The sequence below is a fragment of the Muntiacus reevesi genome, chromosome 13 (genome assembly GCF_963930625.1).
Source record: "Muntiacus reevesi chromosome 13, mMunRee1.1, whole genome shotgun sequence".
Taxonomy (NCBI): domain Eukaryota; kingdom Metazoa; phylum Chordata; class Mammalia; order Artiodactyla; family Cervidae; genus Muntiacus; species Muntiacus reevesi.
The window spans coordinates 9,352,982-9,377,051 of record NC_089261.1 but is presented as its reverse complement, the minus strand read 5'-3'; the positions used below and the strand labels follow the sequence as shown (position 1 = coordinate 9,377,051).

Here is a 24,070-nt window from a genome sequence, read left to right as displayed (position 1 = left end):
CAACTGGTAAGAAGTGGAGCCTGGATTTAGAGCCAAGTCTGTCAGAATCTAAAGTCCATGCTTTTTCTATTCTGTCATGCTGCCAGAGAGGCATTTTAATGTTTAGTGTAATGACTAACTGAGGGCTTATGCCAAGTCAGGCTCCTTGATAAGTGTATTACTAACTGGGACCTCATGGAATCCTTCCTAAGGTGCGTCTATTATCTATTTTACTGAGGCTTAGGTGGGCCAGTGGCTAAGACTGTGGGTCCAATGTAGGGGGTGCTGGTTTGATCCCTGGGGAACTAAGATTCCATATGCTGTACAGTGCAGCACCCCCCCCCCCAAAAAAAAAAAAAACCCTGAGGCTTAAAGAGGAGACATAATTTGCTTTGGTAACTGTTTTGGTTCAGGTGGACCCTGCTTTACATAACACATACTTCTGTGGCTGATGCTGAAAATGAAAAATTCTTCACTGTTAACTGCAAAGGTGTTTTGCTTTGGGAAGTAAATAGCCTACCCCATAAGAAGATCTGCTTTATCAGTTCAGTTTACCAGGCCTGAAGATTCGCTTCCCCAAATCTTGACATTTCAGAGCTTGGTATTTGAGAAAGGGACTCTGGCTATCAAGAGAACAGCTTCACGTTACAGATCAGGAAATTCAGGTCCAGAGAGATGAAGGCAACTGCCCCAGGACACACAGTCTGACGGCAGCAGAGATGGACTCGAAGCCCCGCGCTCTGACTTTAGGCCTGGGTCGCCCAGTTATTAAGTGAGGGACTTCGGCCAGGAAAAGAAAGGGAGGGACCCTGTAATCCTTCATTTCCCCACCTGCGAAAATGGGTCAAGACAGGCCCTCCTATGTAGTGGTGGGGGATACGCGGGCGTGGTAGCGAAGTGACAAGGTGTAGTGGAAGGAAGATCTCAGCCTCCGGAGTTCGCAGGAGCGGCGGGAGGGCGTGCTGGCTGGAAAGGCGGAGCTTCGGGAGCCAGAGGCGGGGATTCGACGGTTCTGGGCGGGGCTTGAGATTTAAAACAAGTAGATGGGCCCTGGGCGGGAATTCAGTCGTGTCCGACTCTTTGCGACCCCATGGGCCGCAGCACGCCAGGCTTCCCTGTCCATCACCAACTCCCGGGCGGGAATTGCGATGCCACAAATAAGGGTTGTTCGCCCGTGGGCGGGGCTTCTAGAAGTTGGGACGGGGTTTGTGACGCAGAAGGGACAGTTCTGAAGGAATGGGAGGGGAGCTGGGCTTAAGGACCCAAGAAGCCGGCGAAGGGTTCGGATGGGGCAGTGGGTAGGGCTTAGAGGAGCTGATGTTCCGGTTTTCAGGGACTCCGGGGGAATTTTTGAGGAGCCAGAGAATGTGGCTCGGCCGAACCAAGCAGGTCAGTGGGCGGGCTCTAAGGTCGCCGCTCCCAGTTCTGAGGGGGCAGTGGGCGTGGCTCTCCGGTCACTCCGAGGGCTAGTGGGCGGTGCTTGCGCTTGGGCACCACCTTCTTCCAAGGCCCACCTGCATCCCTCGGCGCGACCAGAGGAGGCGCTAGGGAGAGTGAGGCGTGGAATGCGGGGTGGGAAGCGGGCTTCCCCTCCCGGAAGTGGGTGTGGCGTGCCGCAGCCCGGCGGCCCTGGTTGGGCGCAGCACGGCGCGGGGGCGGGGCCTGCGTGCGGCGGCGGGGGCGGTGGCGGCTGTCTGCGCCCCTCCCCCGCGCGGCGCTCAGTGCCAGGCGGGAGGCGGTAGCGGTTGGAGGCTTTGCCGGGCTTTGCAGTGGGGACTTCGGCAGCGTTGCCTCAGGCACCTCGGCCCCGGTGAGCTGCGCGCGCCCGGCAGGGCCGCTTGGGAGCGAGCGGGGCGGGCGGACGGACCTGTCCTCTCAGCATGTGAGGGCGCCGGCTGACAGGAGCCGGCGGGGCGTAGGGCAGGGCCCGGTGGAGCGGACAGGGCTGGGTGGACGCGCGCGGCGCGGGTCCCTGGGTCGGGGGCCCGCCCTGGCCGGTGAGCAGGGGGCCCGCCCTGGCTGGTATGCAGGGGGCAGAGGTCGGGGCTGCTTCGGGTGACTTGGGGTCCGGCGGGGCGAGGAGTTGAGGACTGAACCGCTCGGCCTGAGGAGAGTGAACCCAGGTCCCCTGTGGGGAGGAGGCTGCTCAGGGGAGACTTTTGGGGGTCCGGAACCCTCCTGGATGGGTGAGGAGCCGCGTGGGAATGGGGCTACCCCGGGAAGGATTTTAGGGGTCAGGGCTCCGCTGAGTTGGGTGGGGTCTTGGGTGGGGTGGGGCTGCGAGAGGCCAGGGCGCTGAGCCCGGGGGCGCCAGGCCTGGGGGTGGGGCTTGAGCCGCCCTGGGGAGCGTGTTGGGGGGGCGGTGCCAGGGGCTGGGCTCACGTGGGGTCTGGGGGAGCTCGGTCCTGCTCGGGAGGGGTGAGGGCGGCGGTCTGGCCTCGGGGTACCTGCTTTGGGGTGAGAGGCCGGCTCTGGACCCTGAAGAGCTGGGTTGGGGGTCGGGAAGGGCGAGCCGGGCTGGGGCTGGAGTGATGTGGGTGGGGGCGGTTTGAGAGGAGGCTGTGCCGGGCGGTGGGAGCCGAGATCTGGGACTGGCGGGGGAGGGGCAGGGGGGCAGGTTGGGAGAGGAAGAATGGGGCAGGAAGGCGGCAGGGTCGGGGGCCTGGAGCGTCCGCGTGCGCTGGGTGATTCAGAGCTAGGCTCCGGTGAGAGCGGAGCAGCTGGCGAGGGACGCAGTTAAGACGGAGCACGGCGCAGGTGGGGCTCCGCTGCGCCTAAATGACTGAGGATGAGCTCAGATGTAGAGGCTGGAAATACGGGAACCGAGCCCTCCCGCCTGTCTACACAGGCGCGCACACGCTGCCCTCCGTCTCTCGAATGATATGAATGTGTTGGGGGCAAGTGGCCCGCTGCGGAGAGAGCCGAGAAGAAAGGGGCTTCCTCTTGCAGGAGAGGCGCTGGCCCTTCCGTCCTTTTTTGGGAGTGTTCAAAGGGTTTTGATGGCTGGAAAAGGAAACGTAGGCTTTACTGCTTCGCGGTTTAGAATCACATCCTATATTTGGCTTTAATGTAGGCTGTCCTTGTTTTGTGGTATCTGAAGTCCTTGCTCTACATGTTGCAAACGTGGGATTCAGGGTAAGAAGCAAATTGCAAGTCGCTCATCTTCCCCAGGGGAGCAAGATACAGAGGCCTTTCTTTCCTATAAGACATTTAAGCAGAATTGAATATAGTGTGCGTTTGTAAACTGGTTCTGGGGAACGAATGTATTTACTTTTGGAAATGGTTACAACAAAATATCAGGCCCTCTCACTGCAGCTTTCCTGCCCAGGGTTCCATCCTCAAACAGTACTTGTAGGGCTGGTAGTCACTCTATAATAATGCATTTCATTGTCCTTATCTGGCAGAACTCTCTCCTGACACCAGCTTGCTAGAATAGACAGAAACATGATTAAGTATAAGCAGTTGCTTTGTACCGTCTGCTGTTCAGTTGTGAAGGCAAATAGATATCTGTTTATAGGATTGCACTTTCTGCACTGCCTGTAAAACTGAAGACATGGGAAGACTCTATTTTGGACTTGATTCTATGTATTTCAGAAAATTTAAAGGAAACATTTTTTTTTTTTTGCTTTGGAGGTACATTTCAGAGTCACAGCACCATGTTTGGATATGAAGCCTAATAGTAACTCTTGGGTCTGGGAGTTTGCATAAATAAATAGGGGGAGAAAGTGAAATAAAACTGGGAATTGTGTTGTATATTAGGGTGCCATGTTCTGTGGTAGATGTTTGTCGTGTGTGCTGGGGATTGAACAAAGATTGTTAAAAAGGTTGGGTACACACCTTTTTGACAAATTAGGAATATGCCCTGCTTGTTTTCAATTATTTGTAGAAGGTACATTAAAGCCTGATGGATTCTAATGGACACATACTAATGAGAGATCACTGCACAAAGTATTACATTTTTCATGATCATTTGTTTCTTTGTATGCAGATTGTGCTAATAATCAAAAGTTATGTCTATTACTTTATATAGTTTGGGATCAGATTCAGGGTTGACAGACAGGACTTTTGATGTGTGTGCTACTTCATTATTTTTTTTTTAATTAAGGTGTAATTGACATGCCACATTGTTAGTTTCATGTGTATAGCATAATGATTTGATATTTGTATACACTGAAATGATCACCACGATAAACCTAGTTACCATTCATCACCATACAAAGTTACATTTCTTTTTTCTTTGTGATGAGAACTTTTAGTCTCTTGACAACTTTCAAATACGCACTAGATTATTGACTATAGTCACTGTGTTGTCTGTAAAATCCCATGACTTACGCATGTTGTTACTAGAAGTTTGTACTTCTTGACTCTGTTCACACCTGACATATAGCCCTTTTTAAATATTTGGATTTTTTTGTTTAAGTTTTATGCTTAACACAGCTATCACTGTTGAGATTCACTCCACCCATAAAACAGAGTCACTCAGATACCTACGAAATGGACTGTACAAAAGGAGAAGCGATCAGTTAGTTATGTCACTGGGGGTGTGGAAATTCATTTCTGTAAGATGGCAGATTATTTCTTAATACTTTGTTTTGTCGCAAACTGTTTTAGAAATATTATATTAACCAAGTTGTTTCACCTTTGATTTCTTTTTCAGAGGTGGAACAATAATAAATTTTGGGTGCTATTTTCAGATGCAGGGTACAAATCCAGGTTTGTGTTCCTTTGGATGCATCCTGTTCCTGAGTTATGAGAACTGTTTTCTGACACGTGTATGTTTTTTTAAACTTAAGATGCCTTTTCTCTATTAAAACATGGAAATACTCATGAATATTTTAGTATGACCTAGTACCCAGAATGTTAAGTAATAGAATCTCTCTGGGTTTTCATTGCCCTAGTTCAGATCCTTTAAAATGAGTGAACAAGATTCTACACTCCTTTTGAGAGCTTATTTTGTATTTCAGTGGCACATAATGTAATCTTTTTGTTTTATAGCTACTTTTTGGAGCTATAATTCACATTATCATACAGTTCACTCATTTAAAGTGTAGAATCCAATGATTTTTAGTATATTCACAGAGTTGTACAGTCATCATAACAATTTTAGAATATTTTCATCGACCCAAAAGAAACCCTGTACCCATTAACAGTCTTACCCCCATCCCTCAATTCTTCTCCCTCCCCTGCTCTAGACAACTACATATCTACTTTTTGTCTCTATGGATTTCCTTTGTTTTGGACATTTTTTATAAATAGAATCATACAATATGTGATCTTTTGTGTCTTTTATTAAGCATAGTGTATGGAAGGTTTATCTCTGCTGCAGCATGTGTAAGTACTTCATTCTTTTTCTAGTAGTTGAAAAATACTCCGTTCCATTGTTTATCCATTCATCAGTTGATAGACATTTGGGTGTTACTCCTTTTTGGCTATTATGAATAATGCTTCTGTGAACATTTGTGTCCAAGTTTCTGTATGGACATATGTTTTCCTTTCTCTTGGGAATTACTGGGTCATATTGGTTACTCTGTGTTAAACTGTTGGAGGAACTGCCAGATTTTTCCAAAGCAGTTGCACAATTTTACAATCCCACCCGCAGCGTATAAAGGTTTCGGTTTCTCTGCATCTTTGCCAACACTTATTATCCTCTGACTGTTTGATACTAGCTGTCCTAGTGGGTGTGAAGTGGTATCTCATTGTGGTTTTGACTTGCATTTCCCTCTTGTCTTTTGGGATCCTCCATGAAACCTTCCTTAGTCCTCACAGGCAGACATTATCCCTGTCCTCATGCCTCGGACATTCATCACTTCCATCTGCTACAAGGAACTGTTCTGAACTTGAGCTCACTGTCTGAAAGGCGCCTTCCTATAGAAGGCAGAATGTGAGAGAGAAATAGACACGAAAGGCAGATCGAGATTCGCTTGCTCACAGTGTGGTCTCTAGTGCTTACTGGATATTTGCTGAATGATTTTTTTTATTGAAGTTAACTGGAAAGATCCTGAGGTCAATGGGTTTGTTTCTCTGGTTATTATTTACACCTTTGTTGCCTATGTTAAAATAGCATGAAGTGCAAAGGTAATTCCCCTCTGCTTTTCTGGCACCCGAGTCCAGCTCTTACCAAAAAATTGCTCAGATGCAAAGCGAGTGTTTGAAACATTTTCCTGAGGGCAGAATATTCTCATCCAGGCTCTTTCCCCCTAATAAGCAGTGATGACTGGCTCACAGCCTTCTCAGCAGGGCAGATGGCCAGGGAACACATTTGGTTGGTGTGATTTAGCCACACCAAGTGCAAGCAGGCCTGCCCTGATGGTGTTGAGTCAGTCGGTCAGTGCTGGAGCTGCTCCTGTGCACCCCTGAAGGTGGGTGTACATTGAGTTTTAAAGGTGCATACTGCCTGCCTTTTCACTTGCTCTGGCTTCTCTCAGAGCATCCGATTAACACTTTAATTAAAATACTCCATTTAGTATCTTCCTAAGAATTAGAAAAAAACCAGTTGGCCATTTGAGGTTATGTTTTCTTTTTTGTGTGGTCACTGAAGTGATTGGAGTGGAGTGAGGTAAATTTCTGGGACTTCCTTGGTGGTCCCGTGGTAAGAATCTGCCTTGCAATGCAGGGGTCATAGGTTTGATCCCTGGTTGGGAAACTTATTAATAAGATCCCACATGCCAAGGGGCAACTAAGCTGGGGTGCCTCGACTACTGAGGCTCTGCTCCACAACTAGAGTCTGGAGCAGATCCCTCATGACACAACAAAGATCCGATGTGCTGCAACTAAGACCTGATGCAGCCAAATGAATAAATAAATACTTAAGAAAAAAAAATTTCAGATTTGTTCTTTGTCACATCAGGCTCAATGAGCTGTCTGTTCTTACATTGTTTCTTGCTCTGAGGGTTTTGTCTTTCGAGAAATTGAAGCAACGAAGAATGCAGACCTTCAGAGCCAGACTGAGAGGGTTTCACTCTCTACCCTTGTTTTTAATAGCTGCGATTTTGTCAATTACCTGACCTCCCTGAGCCTCAGTTTCCTCTTCTGTGATATGGAGATGCTAATGGTACCTTGCTAGGTTTTGAGTAGACTCCGAATAAATTTGTGTGCCCTCTGTCTTCACTCTTTTTTTTCTCCTTCTTTTTTTTTCTCTGTCTTCACTCTTAAATGTCTGTTAATGAATGGAATTGGGGGGAATCAACGAGGGGAAGTTTAACACATTTTATTTTTGATGTTAAGCTGTTAGTGTATGGATTCTCACTCCTACCTCTGTATTTTCGACTTCATATCAAACTTGAATCACTGGAGAGGAAAAAGTGTTTAATTTTAGGATGGAAAGGCAGTGTTAAAAATGAGACAGTTTTTGGCCATCGATCTGAATTGGAACTGTCTATTCAGACGAGCTTCTCTTATGTAGGCCTTAGGCTTGTATTCAGTCTGTCTGTGTATTTTAAGGAAAAAGGTTTAGCTACTGGCAAAAAGATTGATCTTTGTAGGATTTGGAAGGATGCTACAGTGTGTGAGATGCTCACGGGATGGGGTACGATGTGAGTGGCAGTGTTGTGATCAAATGTAACGTTCTGTGTGGGAATAGAGCCTCCGTTGTCTCATGGGATGTTAAATTAGGCCTGTCATTTGAATCTTACATTAATGACAAAGATCGTCCCTCTGATTTGCCATCGTCAAGAGAAATCAAATTAATGCGGAGGTTGGGGTGAAGGTGTACTCTAAGTGGAAGTAGAAACACTTGTATTTCGCATGACTGAAGGTGGGAATTTCACAATACATATTTTTCCCCCTTTGGTCATGCAATTATCTACATTTAAAAAAATTATGAATAATGGATCATAATTTTAGCACCGGTAGGTCACCGTCTTTTGATGAATGTATCATTTTAGTGGGCTTGGGAGATTATTTCTCAGGCCTTGAGGTCCTCAACTTGATGCCTGTGAGGATCAGCTTGGTCAGTCCAGCTGCCTGGGCTCCAGCTCCCTTGTGACTCTGAATCACAGCTTGAGGGGAAAGCGCCTCGCTGGCGTGTTCCTCATCTGACGACCAGGGGACTGTGGTCACAGGCGCTTGAGAGACTTCCCAAGATCAGGAACTTGACTGTCCCTCCCTTCCGCCCCCACCTCCTTTCATGGATGGCGTGAGTTCATTTTTGTAATTGGTGGTGTGGATTTATACTATGGTGTGGATTTTTTTTTTTTTTAACAGTGTGAACCCCGATGAGCTTTCCTTAATTTTTAGTCCTTGACACAATTCAGCAATTCCCTCTTAAGCTTCCACCATGGTCTTTTGCCAGATTTACACACTAGCCCACTCACTGTCGTTCGCTTCAGTTCATCATCCAGATTGGTAGTTAGCACCAATTTCTTCTTTCCTCTTCTCAATTTCAGCTTGTACGTGTATTAAACTAGGAAACTTGGTCCAGATTTTCAGGGTGTCTTTTTAGATATAGTTTGGAGAAACTTGAAAATACATGGAATCTCTCGGATAAACCTTTGGGTAGACGTCCTAGTTTTCATGTAAAGCTCCTTGACAGTATTTTATTGACCCCTTTTTGTGTCCTCAGTCTTATAATCCGACCATTATAGTATGTAGTTATGGTAAGGACTTATCTTGGGTGTTTCAGAGACCAATTAATATTGCAAAGGTCAGCCCCATTAGGCCATCCATACATGAAAAGGCTCATTTTGACAGCAACAAGATCCGACGGGTCCTGGAACTACAGACAAGTGTAATGAAAACCCCATAGGGTTGGCAGAAGTTGATCATTGCTTCCCAGTGCAATCATTATGTCTCTGGGGAACCACGATAGCCTGGGAACCTGGGCAGGTGGCCGTTTGATGTAAGAGCCTTTTTTGCCCCATTGTGAACTCATAGTATGTCCCCATGTTGTGACAATTGCTGAGGTCTTCATCCTGTATGAACAAAGCCGTAGTTTTCTCAGTTTTGTAAACGGCCATAAACACACGTAGGAAAGGAAGTGTTGGGAGAGTAAAGCCTTAGGGGGTGTATTTTCCACTCCTGACATTTTCAGGGTTCTTGACAAAATTCACAGGCTGCCCCTCTGTAGGATGAATGTTTGCTCACCATTATTTGCTTACTTCACATGAAAGATACTTAAATTCCTTTTCATAATGGTCAAGCATTCTTTTCTAGTTAAAGACTCTAATTCCTTTCATTCTTAGGAACTTAAAGAATTGAGGCTGATTTATTAATATAAGAACTCAAGCGCTGCCTGAGCGGTGACTGAGAAACACATGTAAACTTGAGCCATCATCTCCGTTAAGCAGAAGGATTTATTAGGAGACTGGTCACTTTACAAGCTAGATGGTAAATTAATTTTGTGGTTAGTAGTGTCTTTAGTTTAACATTGTCATTCTAGTTTTTCTTGGCCAGCAGGCAAGAGGCCAGAGCCAACAAGTGTTGGCCGTAGCTCTTTGGGGTGATAGTAAGATGCGTGTTGGCTGTTTTAGAAATAAAGGAACTGTCCCCTTAGGCTCTCTGTCTCTTATGTGAACCACTGTTGCTTTACAGTGTTACAGAGGAAAAGGGAAACTGGAAGTTTGTTTGTTTGTTTGTTTATTTTAACCCTGAGGTGTCCTTGATCTTATGCAGTATAGAGCTATCTTGCATGCCCTGGGCTGAATTACAATGTCAAGTGGAACAAGTGATATGTCTTACCTGCAAAGGATAGTTGTGAGTCACTAGGTTCCCTGACCCTGAAGGGTTCAGAGCCCAGCTGCAGCTTCTATTCTGGAGGCAGCATGTCCATTCAGTCCCCAACCCAGCACTGGGTTGCGTTCCCAAGTCTAACTCAGTTATTTGGAACCGAGAAGGCATTTTTTGGTATAGATTCAGTGTTGTGTAGTGGTGGGTAAGTTCCCAGCCTAGACTGAAGAAATCTGTTTAAGTCACAGCACAGCTTTTTAAACTGTTAGTGCCGATAGCTGAATTCCCGGCTTCGGGAGCTGGGGGTAAGGAAGGGACCCAGCTCTCCCCGGCGCCCCGCCCATGCCTGTCCGTGCGGCCTCAGGCCACAGCAGCCCTCCTAGTTCAGCCTCCTTCTCTCTCGACTTGAAGCTTCCACTCCCCTGTTCAACTGATCTCCTTTAAATAGTAGTCACAAAGCAGGTGGTTCAAATGCATTTCTACTAACTAATGTGCTTCTGGAGGGCCACAGTTCCTACTAGACTACCACTGTTACTCAGCGCTAGAACAACTATGGCCTTAATTGTCTTAGCTTATTTCGCCCATGTCTCTTGCCCCTCTTAGAGATACAGTATTATTATTTTTACAAAGGAGATTCCTTACTGATAAGCATCATCTCTGTGAAATGTTGGCCTGTAGTCAGTGTACCAGAGTTTCAAGGGAAAGGTTGAGGGAATTAGAGCGGGCTCAGGCAGAGCCCATGGAGGAGGCAGCCCTGGTTCCTGGAGTTGGGAAGAAGCCTTGTCTGCTTTAGAAAGGTTCCTTCTGGAGAGCAGATGATAACATATTCTCCCACATCCACAAGACCTAGGAGGTTGCGGACGGGCTGTGTCTGGAAGTGGAGGGGAATATGGTCAGTAGTACAGAGGGTAACATTGATGACTTAGGCGTTGGTGGCTATGCGTCTGCTGAAATCCCCAAGGGCAAAGCTGCTGAAAGCAGAGTAATCACTGGTGTTGATATTGTCTTGAACTATCACTTGCAGGAAACCAACTTCACAAAAGAAGTCTACAAAAAGTACATCAAAGATGATATAAAGTCAATCAAAGGGAAACTTGAAGAACAGAGACCAGAAAGAGTAAAACCTTTTATGATAGAGGCTACAGAACAAATCAAGCACATCCTTGCTAATTTCAAAAGCTATCAGTTCTTTATTGGTAAAAACATGACTCCAGATGGCAGGGTCGCTGTGCTGGACCACCGTGAGCATGGCGTGACCCCGCATATGGTATGCTTTAGGGATGGAATATGGTAACACAGTTGGCAGGTACTTTGGGTCTGTCACCTGTCGTCATAACTGGCTGGCTGCTGCTTTTCATCCACACAGCACCAGGGCTTGGACAAATGGGATTGATGTCATCTCGAGCTCTTCATTTGTTCTGAACGGTGATTTATTTGGCGCAAAGGCTTTGTTTTTAAGAAAACATGTCATGTATGTGGTCTAAAAATAAAATGCATTTAAATTCAAGAAAAAGAAAAGTTTCTCATTAAGAACAATGAATCTGCTCAGCTTTTTTTCAAAGCACTCATGGTCCTTTTTTTCCCCTCTTTTTTTTGCGGGGGGAACCACAGCTTGAAAGGGTTTTAAGTTTTAGCAGTGACTTGGTTTCTGGAATCTTGGAGTAGTGGTAGATCAGGGCAGGGTAATGGCTATAAGTTGGGGTGACTTGTGCTTGCCAGAGCTGTGTGCTAGTCTCTACCTGTATTTCTAATCCTTTATAAACTCTTATCACAAAGCCCCTTCTTTCCTCAAACAAAGGGAAATAATTGATCTTTCCTTTTTGTTATTACCTCTTTAAGGGGTTTGGATTATCTGGTTTTTAAGAACATCTTCAACATTTTATGAAACTGAGTATAATAAGGATTAGGGACTTGATTTTTCTGGTACAGATAGAAAAGACTTCTTCACGAAGTGTTAATGGCAGGCTTAATGTTTTGATTTACTTTTAAAATGTGTAATAGTTGTAAAAATAACATTATAAGCTTCCTCTAGCCCCCAACTATACATTTCTTGATGCTGAATTCTCTGTGTGGGGCCTGAGCCCTGTGGAGGTTGAAAGGACAGGGCGGTGGAGAGTCAGTGTCTCTGGGACACTGGGTTGAGGCTCTGCCCTCGGGTTTACGAAATAGCACTGGGCTGACTCAGGGCAGGTGTAACAGGGGAAGAGTAACGTGACAGATAAGGCAGATGACCCAGATTGTCCAAGGTCATGAGAACAGAATACACGTTTATACAGTGCATTTGAGTACAATGGAAGTATGGTTTAGCTATGGAGTTATAAAGGTAGATGGAAATGTAACTTATGGGTGTCACTAACATTATTGATTTCTGTGCCAATACTAATTACATTTTGAGCTAAACGAGTAGAAAGTTTAAAACAAAGAAGTGTGGAATTATTATTTTTCAGTTTGTGAAAGTGAACACTATATGCCATGTTCCTTGAAGGCATGGAAGTCTCATGTTTTTTGTGCTTTCATTTCCCAGTCCGCTGCCGTGTGCCTGACCTACAGTAGATGTTCAGTAAATGCTAGTCAAATAATTGAATTTCAGTTTTGCATGTTGTACTTGTGCTAGGGATTTTTAGTCTTCCTAGTTTGCTAAAAGATAAAAGGAATAGAGAAAATTTTCTGTGGTGTAGAAGGACTCCTGATTATAAACATTTGCTGGTTAAATTATCTTACGATAAGCTAGTCATCATTTTCATTTAAATGAATGTGTTAGCATATATATACACATTTACTTACTGAAACATGTTTTATCTGTGAAGCACATTTTGGAGTTCTAGTTATTTAAAGCCTGAATTCTGATGAACTAATTTACTGAGTAAATTGAAAGTACTGGTAGCATGGAGTTCTTAGGGCTTTGATTGGTGGTTTGGTTAGCAACTTTGGAGCTTCCCAGGTGGCACTAGTGGTAAAGAACCTGCCTGCCAGTGCAGGAGACACAAGAGCTGCAGGTTTGATCCCTGGGTTGGGAAGATCTCCTCGAGTAGGAAATGGAACCCCACCCCAGTATTCTTGCAACTCTGACTTTAGAAAGAATCTTAAGAAACATCCTAGTGGAAGTGTGCCTTCGGCTGGAGAGTTTTTGTCAAAAGAGGTATGGGAAGAACCCTCATCTGTATCAAGGTGAGGATTTATAGTTACGGTGAAAGTGAAAGTGAAGTCACTCAATTGTGACTTCTTTGCGACTCCGTGGACTGTAGCCCGCCAGGCTCCTCTGTCCATGGGATTCTCCCATTAAGGTAGCCCCCGAAAAAATGGAGTTACCGTTTCTTGTCTTTCTCCTTCTGTCCAGTTTCCTGTCCGTTAATGTACTCGCTGTGAAGTGCCCATAATGGACACTGCAGGGCCCCCAGGCTAGCCCCGGGGAGTCACAGGGCAGGTCTCAGCTCATTTCAGTGGCTCCTGGATCACCAAGAATTTAATGTGCTTGGGTTCATTTCACTTGAAAAATTGACAAGAACCAAGTACATTAAGATAGGGTGAATTGGGCATCCTTCCAGCTGTTGAATCATTTAGGAGTTCATTTGTGCAGTATTAAAATTTGAAAATTCGTAGGCTTTGCTTTATATCCTGTTATAACATGTGATCACAAAAAAAGAATCATTTTGTAGCTGCGTTTTTGTGTGTGTTATTTTTGGCCATTTTTAGAGGTTCCTGCAAACTATACATGTAAGTTCATTATAAATGTATTTTTGTAGACAAGCACTGTTAGGGGGTGGGACACCTCTGATCTTCTGACCTTCTACTCAAATGCTTAAAGGATTCTTCCTGCTTTCATTTGAGGCATTTGAAAATTTTCTTTTAGTTACTATTATGAAGTCCAATTAATTCAACATAAAGGATTAAGGACTATGATTTTCTTTTCAAACCTTTATCCAGTTTGGAGGGAAATTGGATTTGGAATGGATAAGGTTACAGTTTTACCAGCTAAGGCTGGTAAAAGCTTCTAGTAATAGAGAATTCATTCCCCAAATACTTAGCCCAAATGAAAGCTCATTTTGCTTCTGAAAGTGAGCTTTATTTGTTTGTCTCCACTTCCCCGGAGGTATTTTCATTTTATTAGTAGAAGAAGATGTGTGACATTTCCCACTTAAAGAACCTGAGACCTTCTAAAAGTATTGAGTGGTGGTAAAGTATTTATTTGATAGTAATTACATTTTCCCTAGTGATGTTACATTTTTACAGTTTCTTGGTTGTAGACATTGATATTCTGAGTTTTTTGTGTTTCGCCTCTTGAGAAGAGAGGTGTGCTGATGAAGTAGTTTGTAATTTTACCAAAGAGAATTAGTCAAAACTATCTGTCCAAAGGTGCAGTAAGACTTCAAGAGGTACAGGCATGCTCACACTCAGTCACTCAGTTGTGTCTGATTCTTTGCGACTGCATGGGCCATAGCCTACCAGGCTCCTCTGACTATGGGATTTTCCAGGCAAGGATACTAGAGTGGGTTGCCATTTCCTTATCACACTTCACAGATACTGTTTTTTCACAAAATGAAAGGTTTGTGGAAGTTTTGCATCTAGCAAGTCTGTCAGCACCATTTTTTCCAACAGCGTTTGCCCACTTCATGTCTGTGTTCACATTTTGGTAATTCTTGCAATATTTCAAACTTCTTCTTTATTATACTTGGTATGATGCTCTGTGGTCAGTGATCTTTGATGTTCCTGTTGTAGTTGTTCTGGAGCATCACGAACCACGCCCATGTAAGATGGCGAACTTAATAAAGGGGTTTTCTAACTGCTCCGCTACCTGGCTGCTCCCTGTCCCTCTCTTCTTGAGCCTCCCTATTTCCTGAGACACAATAGTGTTGATATTAAGCCAGTTAATAACCTTGCAGTGGCTTCTAAGTGTTCACGTGAAAGTAAGAGTGTTAGGTCTTTCACTTTAAATCAAAAGTTAGAAATAATTGAGCTCAGTGAGGGAGGCTAACAGACTTCTTGGGCCAGGTAATCAAGTTGTGAATGCAAAGGAAACGTTCTTGAAGGTCGCTGGTGAACCTGGAATGATAAGAAAGCAAAGCAATCTTATTGCTGATATGGAGACAGTTTTGTGGTATGGAGAGAATACCAAACCAGCCACAGCATTCCTTTAAGCCAAAGCCTAATCTTGAGCAAGGCCCTAATTCTCTTCAGTTCTGTGAAGGCTTCAAGTGAAGAAATTGCAGAAGAAAAATTTGAGGCTCGCAGAGGTTTCTTTATGAAGTTTAAGAAAAGAAACTGTCACTGTAACATCAAAGTGCAAGGTGAGGCAGCAGGTGCTGATGGAGAAGCTGGAGCAAGTTATCCCGGAGGTCTAGCTCAGATTATTAACAAAGGTGACACCCTAGACAACGGATTTTCAACACAGATGAAGTAATCTTCTAATGGAAGAAGATGCCACCTAGGACTTTAATAACAAGAGAGGAGAAGTCAGTGCCTAGCTTCAAAGGACAGGCTGACTCTCAGTGGCTAATGCAGCTCGTGACCTAAGGTGAAGACAGTGCTCATTTACCATCCTGAATATCCTAGGGACCTTAAGAATCATGCTAAATCTACTCCTCCTGTGCTCTATAAATGGAACAATAAAGCCTGGATGACAGCACATCTGTTTACAACATGGTTTCCTGAATATTTTAAGCCTACTGTTGAGACCAACTGTGCAGAAAAATATTCTTTTCAAAATGTTACTGCTTGTTGATGACATGCTTGGTCACTCCAGAGCTCTGGTGGAGAGGCAGAATGAGGTGAATGTTGTTTTCATGCCTGCTAACACAACTTCAGCTCTGTAGCCCATGGATCAAGGAGTAGTTTTGACTTTCAAATCTTACTATTGAAGACATACTTTTTTGTAAGGCTATAGCTGCCATAGATGGTGAGTCCTCTGATGGATTGTGCAAAGTCAATTGAGAACCTTCTGGAAAGGACTCACCACTCTAGATGCCACTTAGATCATTCATGATTCATGGGAAGAGGTCAGAATACCAACATTAACAAGAGTGTGGAAGAAGTTAATTCCAGTCATCATGGATGACTTCAGTGGAAGAAATAACTGCAGATGTGATGGAAATAGCAAGAGAGCTAGAACTGGAGCCTGCAGATGGGCCTGGATTGCTGCCGTCTCATGATCAGCCTTGGACAGATGAAGAGTGGCTTCTCACTGGTGAGCAAAGAAAATGGTTTCTTTTTTTTTTATTTTATTAGTTGGAGGCTAATTACAATATTGTAGTGGTTTTTGTCATAAATTGACAAGAAAATGGTTTCTAGAGGTGGATTCTGTTCCTGGTGAATATGTGAAGATTGTTGATATGACAACAAAGGTTTAATTTAGAATGTTACATAAATTTAGATGATAAAGCAGCAACAGGGTTTGATAGGATTGACCCCAATTTTGAAAAAAGTTCTGTCGTGGGTAAGATGCTATCAAACAGCTTCGCGTGCTACAGAGAAATCTTTTGTGAAAGGAAGAATCAATTGATGTGGCAGGCTATTCTCTTAAGAAATTGACACAGCCACCCAGCCTTTCGAAACTACTACCCTGATCAGTTAGCCGTCAACCAAAAAAGATTATCACTCACTGAAGGCTCAGATGATAGCTGGTTTTTCAAAAAAGCAATTAGGTATTTTAAAATAAAGATGTATACATTGTTTTCAGACATTATGCTATTGTGCGCTTAATAGACTATGTGCACTCTAAGTCGCTTCAGTCTGACTGAAGTCCTGTCTGACTCTGTGACTCTGTGGACTGTAGCCTGCCAGGCTCCTTTGTCCTACAGATAACGTGAACGGAACTTTTATATGCACTGGGAAACCCGAAAATTCTTATGACTCACTTTACTTTGAGACATTCTTTGTTGCAGTGGTTTGAAACTGAACCTGCATTATCTTTGAGCTGTGTACACCTGCACACTTTCCTGTCTCTATAAAGTGGCTGAAAATTCTGGAAACAAGGAGATTTTTTATTTTAAACAGTGTTAGTTTTGTTTTCAAATAGCTTGTTCAGTATGTTTACCTTCAAGCTCTGGGGCATCTCTGTGGGCAAGCTACTTTAATTTAATTTATTTTTATTTTATTTATTTATTTTTGCTACCTTAATTTTAAAGCCACAGGTGGTTACTAATCTGAAAAGTCACAATAAGTAATTTAAATATTTCCCCCTAGTTTTTTGCTATTTTCAGACACCCTGCTTGTAAAGAGAAGGCTCTTGGGAACTCCTAAAAAGGTGGTTCTTCAGCCTGTATTGACTCCCTGCCCCATGTACTTTGCATCCCAGCAGCACAGTGACTTTGGTGTGAATATTCGATTGCAGTGTCTCCTCTTGGAGACTGTCAGCTCTGTGGGAGCCTGGCCCCTCTTCTTAGCATTATGCCAGGCACATGGTCAGAGCTCAGTAAATAGTTGGTGAGTAAATGCATGATGAATGACTGGGGTTAAAGACTTCTTCAGCATTCACAGTCAAGCATGTGTGTTATGTGTATAACCCTATGGGTGCTGGTAATTCCATTCTCCTTGAATTGTGTGTGTTTTATGGGGGGATGTAGACTGCATCCCAGTGAAAGAAACGTTCCATATAGACTTGTAGGCTTTGGATTAATACATTTAATAATAATTGTATTAATAATAGCACCCTAGAAATAATTTATTTTAGTTCTCCTACTTTTAGATGAAGAAACAACCAACCATAGGACTGAATTGATTTAGTGGTTAGGTGATTGTGTCAGTATAAGTTTATGTTGCATCCAGGCCAGAGTTATTTTACTCTACCTCCCTTGAAACAGGGTCAGGAGTATGTTTATTTGATCACTGCTTGCCCAGGATATATGGTATTTAAAAAGGGAAGGCGGCAGTTTTTCAGTTGAAGGAGATTAGTGTGTTTTTTGACATTGCTACTTTTTCTTAAGGCTAGCCTTATGAGGGTCTTCATAAAAATGCCTTTAAAAACCCACAGAAAGATCTGGGAGTCCAATAATTTCATTTCCTGCTCTAAATATATTGCTAAAGAGTTATTAAAATTTTATTCCAAGAGAAACTCCATCTCAGTAGTGGAAACAGACTTAGCAAGTTTGCAGTCATACACAATGTGCTTTCCCCCAGCTGTTGATAAGAAAAGTAGGTCATCAGTATAGAAAGAGCATTTCAAAACACATTCGTCATTAATTTTTAAGTGAGAGTGCTGGGCCAGTCATGTTGGTAAAGGTTCTGCAATTGGGATGAGCACTCTTGGGATTAATTTGGCTCTTTGAAGAGGGAGGCAGAACCGAGCTTCCGAGCCTGGTCTCCTGTGGGGCACTTTAGGGAGATGCTTCAGCTCAGAGGATTTTATTCGGTTCCATCGTGTTGTCTGGGCAGGTGGCGCCTGTCTCTTCGATGGGGGATTCTTCAGCAATCCTTTCTTAAAGCTCCAGGGAAGCATAGCATGGGTGTGTTTATAAAGATGCTGGTGATAGCAAAAAACTGGAAGATACAAGGGATTGTAAACATGTCATCCTTATATGTTATCTTGGGGGAAAATATGCCCTTCCTTTGATAATGTAATAAAAAAAATCTGTCATTGAAGAGCTAGAGATGACCCTTGCAACCTTTTAAAAGTTCTTGTTTTAGTAACTAAAATTCATGGCATGTCATTCTTTATTTTAAGGGAGTTCCAGCAAAGACCTCTCTGGTTGATGAAGGGTCTTTCTTTAAGATGAGCATGCGAGAGCTGAAGTGGGATTTTGAGTTTTTGTATTTAGGATCTTTATCTGTTGCTCTTTTGCTGTTCACATCATGCTCATTTCTTTTTTAAAAATTTCAGCCTTGTTGAGTGTAGTTGACAGTTAGTTGTAAGTTGTCTGAAGTCTACCTCGTGGTGATTTGGTGCAGGTAGATAGCTTGTTTGGCCTCTTGTCCCTGCATTTTTTGCTGTCACCCTGAGCTGCGCATCCTACTCTGTCATCGGGGAGTGCCTATACTGATGTCATTTTAGGAACTCTTTGTAACCAGTTCCTAAAATGAGTACAAAGTTATAAACTGTAAAAGTAGGAGTTCTTTTCTTAGAAAGCTTTTAAAAGAGTAAACCTGTTCTTCATACCTCACCTTTTAGAAAGTATTCTTTATTAAAAAATAATTTACCTTATTTTTAACTGTGCTAGATCTTGGTTGCTGTGCAGGTTTTCCTCTAGCTGGGGCGTGCGGTGGCTGCTCTCTCGTTGTGTCACATGGGCTTCTCACTGCGGTGGCTTCTCTTGTTGTGGAGCACGGGCCCTAGGCTCGTGGGCTTCAGTAGTTGAGGCACTCGGGCTTATCTGCCCCAAGACGTGTGGGATCTTCCAGGATCAGGGATTGAGCCCATGTCTTCCACAACTTAGCAGCTCCCAGGGAAGCCCAGAAATTATTCTTGACATGTAGCTCTCCAGCTTTTTATATATGCCCAGCTCTTCTCTTGGACAGTTGAGCACATAGTTCCTTGACTTAAAACCTAAGGGTTTTCAATCAGAAGCAAAGATTGGTTTCCTTGGGCACACCTAATGTTCTCTGTCGTTTGTCTCAGTATATTTGAATGCAAACAGCCAGCTTCTGTAGTTTATAAAGTGTGAGTCAAGTGTCATTTCCTATTTAAAAATGGCACCAGCAGGCCAAGTGGAACTGTGAACTGTGGAGGCACCGCATGAAGGAGTTCTGAGAGGCGTTTCTGGCTGACGTGGGAAATCCAGACTGTATGTGTGTGTGGAGTTTATCACTGAAAAAGTATGAAAGTTCAGGGGGTGAGAAGTTGAACTGCCCTGTACTTTGTGGTTCGAGGTCATCCTGTCTCTCTCTGGAGTCCTTTATCTTTGGGCGAGTCACGCAGTGTCTTTGGACTAAAAATGAAGGGCCTGGAACTGATGACCCTTTTTACTCCAGGCTTCTGTGGGGCCCAGTCTGGAAACTAATTGGTAAATCTTACTTGCATTTCTTTGTATTTTCTTTCCAAGAAGCATTTAAAAACCAAAATGTTGTAGGATTCTTGGGTCAAAGCAAAGTGCACTTACTGTCCGTATGCCTCATTCGTGGCATTTTACCTAGAACCTGAGTGGATAAGGGGACATCAGTGTTTGGAAAGCTATAATGAGTGAATTTTCGCCCATTACTTTTGCCATTTTTTTTTAAGTCTTTTATTGAATTTGTTACAATATTGCTTCTGTTTTATGTTTTTTGGTGAAGAGGCCTATGGGATCTTAGCTCTCTGACCAGAGGTGGAACCCACACCCCCTGCATTGGAAGGCAAAGTCCCAAGCACTGGACCGCCAGGGAAGCCCTGTCACCATTCCTGGTGTCATGATGAATTGAACCAACTTCAAGGCTGTTCCATAGTTGCAGTCAGTTGTCTTAAGTGGTCAGCAGTTTTCTAAAAAAAAATTTCCAACGTCTCTGGAGTGCAAACTTTCGGCCTTAGCTGCTGTATGTAAGGAATGTTGTGTGTCTATCTGACTTTATCTGACTTTCTGCTGTGCTTTATATAAAGCAGATTGTTGCATGTGGTCTTTTTTTCTTCCTTTGTAAAACAGCTTCTATTAAAGTGAGTAAATTAGGTGTATTTTTTTTTGAGGATCTCGTGTATGGATCTGTTTATTAAAGGATTGGATGCAATGAAAGTAGTTTGTTAGGTGAACTCTACAAGTATCACTGGTGGGTTTGGTTTAAGGAAATTGAAAGAAGCCGAGCCATCTCATATCTAGAAGTGATGAACCTTGAATTTTTGTATTTAATCAGAGTACCTCCCGTATTTGCTCTTGGTGTCTGCTGTCTTACGAATGTATATCCTGCACAGGCTTACGTAACACCTTTCCAACTTCTCACAAAGACTTTAGCTGTTGGCGCTGCCATTTATAGTGGATTTGGGGACCCTTGTTTCCTCCTCTGCTGTCCTGCTTGCCACTTTCTGTTAAATAACGTGTCTGATCTCTCCCCACATCTAAAAGGGCCACAAAAGCAGTAGCTCAGAGGGAACATGTCTTTCCCTGTTGGGACACTCTGCAGTGTTCCTGTGGTTGCTGCTGCTCAGCCTCCTGAGCCCTTGAGTGATCTGGACTCTGGAATGGTCTCAGCACATGTGCTGAGCAGGATTTTGCTGCTAGTAGGGGTTTTCCTGTATGTGTTCCTAGCAGGATGTGCTTCCTTTCATACACACCATAGAAGTGCATCTGCTGGAATCTTTAAACAGATAACTTCTCAATAAACAGGAAAATGTCAAAATTGTGGTCCCTTTTTTATGAGATTGATGGAAGCAGAGAGAATGGAGAAAAAACGTAGTAACATTTACTCAGGTGTTTGTGTTTTATTTGGTGCCATTACAGTATTATAAACACCCTGTTTTGTCTACGTTTTCCCCTCTAAACACCCAACACATTTATTTTATGGCCTTTGAAATAAATTTTCTCTGTTAACTTGACTAGGCATTACTGCAAGAAGCACACCTTTACACTCTCAACGAGGTCGATGATGATCACCTGATTGTGACATGGAAGTTTTCTTCTGAGAATGATTTTTAGCAAACTTTGCTCTGATGCCTATATAGGTCCTTAAAACATGAACCTTATTTTTCACAGTTTGTTTTTGGTTAAAATGTTTACCCAACATGTAAAGAAAATTTTAATAATTTTTTGTTTCCTTAGATGAACTGTTAAGTATTGTGGGGATTAATAGTCAGCTTGTAGGTTTTCTTTTTTTTTTAAGAGTCTTTCTTTACAGATCAGCTGTATTTATTTATTTCTGGCTGTGCTGGCCTTAGTTGCTGCACTTGGACTTTCTCTAGTTGCGGGGAGTGGGGGCACTTTTGGTGGCAGCTCCTGTGCTTCTCTTTGTGGGGGCGTCTCTTGCTCTAGCGCACTTGGGCTTCAGCACTTGAGGTGCATGGGCTTAGTTGCTCCACAGCATGTGGGGTCTTACCAGCGCAGGGATCAAAACCCGTGTCCCCAACATTGGCAGGTGGATTCTTAACTGCTGGACCATCAGGGAAGCCCTAGATTTTCTTCATGAAGCTGAACACAAGAACATATTATCTATTGATTAGAAATTTGTGCAGGAATGTAAATTGGTGTAATCACTATGGAAGATGGTATGGAAGTTCCTCAAAAAGGTAAAAATAGAACTACCATATGATCCAACAATTCTACTTCTGAGTATTTATCCAGAGGAAACTAAATCATTATCTTGAAAAGATATGTGTACCCCTGTGTTCATTGCAGTATTATTTACAATAGCCGAGATAATGGAGACAACCCAGATGTCTGACAGATAAATGGATGAGAAAGTATAGTATTGTGGAATATTATTTAGCCATTAAAAAGAAGGAAATCCTGCCATTTGTGACAAGATGGATGGATCTTGAGGGCATTATTCTGAGTGAAGTAAATTAGACAGAGAAAGACAAATACTCTTCATCACTTACATGCTGAATCTTAAAAACAAAAGCCAACACAAAACCCAAACTCTCTAGGAAAATAGCACATTTGGTGGTTGCCAGAGGTGGTGGGTGAAATGGGTGAAGGAGTCTAAAGGTACAAACTTCTGGTTATAATATAAATAAGTCCTAATATATAGCCTGTTGACTATAAAAAGGGTAAATGAATTAAAAGTAGGCTTGCCTTGATGGCTGCTAAACAGTCAAGACTTAACTTTTAATCTGCTTGCTTGGCTTTCAATATCATCTAGAAAGTTGGGCAGAGGAGACATGTCTGTGAGAATGTTTTATGGTTGGACCTATGCCCTCAGCCTGTTCTCACAGTCTTTGTCTTTCAGAGATTCATCAGTTTTTATTATAATGAAAATCATTCTAGAACAGTCCCAGTCTTACTGGAAATTTGGGGAGAATGATCAATTGCTTGTTATAAGGCCTTGGGTAAGGTTCATAATTTCCAACATTTTGTGGAAATTAAAAAACACATTGCAAACAAAACAAAAACCACATTGCATTTTTTCTATCTAAAATCAGTTTATTTTGAAATTTATAAACATTTCTTTGATTTGCTTAATGATTGCTACATTGTCTCCCTCTTTATTACCACGTGGATCTTTAATTACTATGATCATTGGAAAGAAAAGGCCCTATGCAGTTCAAAGAACTTGTACTTGAAAGACTAATGGGCAGGCAGCCTCTCCAAGGTTGAACTCTGATAAGACATTTGAAATTGAATGTATTCTATCCTTGGACTTTGTGTCTGTGTATTTGTTCAGGATTGTTTCATCTGTTCTTTTTAATAAAACTGAAAATTAAATTTACTTATTAAATGCCTTCATTTGGGGGATGCTGTAGTTGTGTAATTTGGGATACGATATTTAATAAAAGAACAACTTAAGTTTGATGGTATGACACTTTGGAAATTTATAGCTGAATATTTAAAAAATTGGTGAAACTAGTATGGTTTGATACTACAGGCTTCTTTCTCAAGAAGATGTTTGTTTTTCTGTAGTAAACACCATGCTGATGTGGGAGAATATAAAATTTTGTAAAGGTTCGCTGGTAACTGATGCTAGCTCATTAATGTGAAATCATACTTTTGGCTCATAAATTGGCAGAAAATTGACTTGGTTTTTTTCCCTTGGGGTAGGGAAACCTATTAGCAGGCTCTGAAATAACAGTTGCAGACATTTATCAGACAGTGCTTACTATGCTTCAGATTCTATGCTAGGCACTTTGCATATTTTTAAAAAACATTTTTATTGAGAGATAATTCACATATCATACAACTCACCCTACTTAAAGTATACAGTTCATTGGTTTTTAATATATTCACAAATATGTACAGCTGTCACCACAAATCATAGAATATTTTCATCACTTCTGAAAGAAAGGCTGTAACTCTTTATCTATAACCTCCTATTCTGTGATACCCCTTCCTCCCCGACAGACAATCACTAATTTGCTTTCTGTGTCCATGGGTTCGCCTGTTCTGGGCCTTTGTGTGACTAGGAATCATAATATATAAGCTTTTGTAATTGACTTCTTAGCATAATAAGGTTTATTTAAGTTGTAGCATGTATTAGTATTTTTTTAAATTGCCAAATAATATCCCTTTGTGTGGATATATGCCATTTTGTTTGTCCATTGGTGTGTCCATTGGTATACCCCATTGTCCAGTGGGTATCGAGCATTTGGATTGTTTTCACTCTTTGGCTGTTGTGAATGTGCTGCTCTTAAAATTCCTGTACAAGAATTTGTCTGACTACCTGTTTTTAGTTCTTTGGGGTATGTTCCTAGTTGTGGAATTTCAGGGTCATAGCGTTAACTCTGTTGAGTCATTTCAGAACTGCCAGACTGTCCTCCCAAGCAGCTGCGCTGTTTAACATTCCCACTACCTGTGTCTGAGGGTTCAGATTTCTCTGCATTCTCATTGACATTTATTCTCTGGCCTGATTCTAGCCATCCTGGTGGGCGTGAAGTGGTATTTCA

The 24,070-nt window shown here is 42.8% G+C and overlaps 1 protein-coding gene and 1 pseudogene across 2 annotated transcripts in view; both read left to right on the top strand.

Annotated features, from left to right (window-relative positions):
- The first annotated feature begins 1,346 nt into the window (after positions 1-1,346).
- Positions 1,347-24,070, top strand: part of CORO1C (coronin 1C) — a 75,563-nt gene continuing 52,839 nt past the window's right edge. Inside the window, exon 1 of one of the 2 annotated variants that reach the window (XM_065904100.1) lies at positions 1,347-1,368. The gene's annotated coding sequence lies outside the window, so the exon portion shown is untranslated. Of the gene's footprint in view, positions 1,369-1,683; positions 1,790-24,070 lie in introns of those variants that run through there. The other variant, XM_065904101.1, reaches the window with a different exon arrangement.
- LOC136145457 (translationally-controlled tumor protein-like) lies at positions 3,424-10,936 on the top strand (annotated as a pseudogene).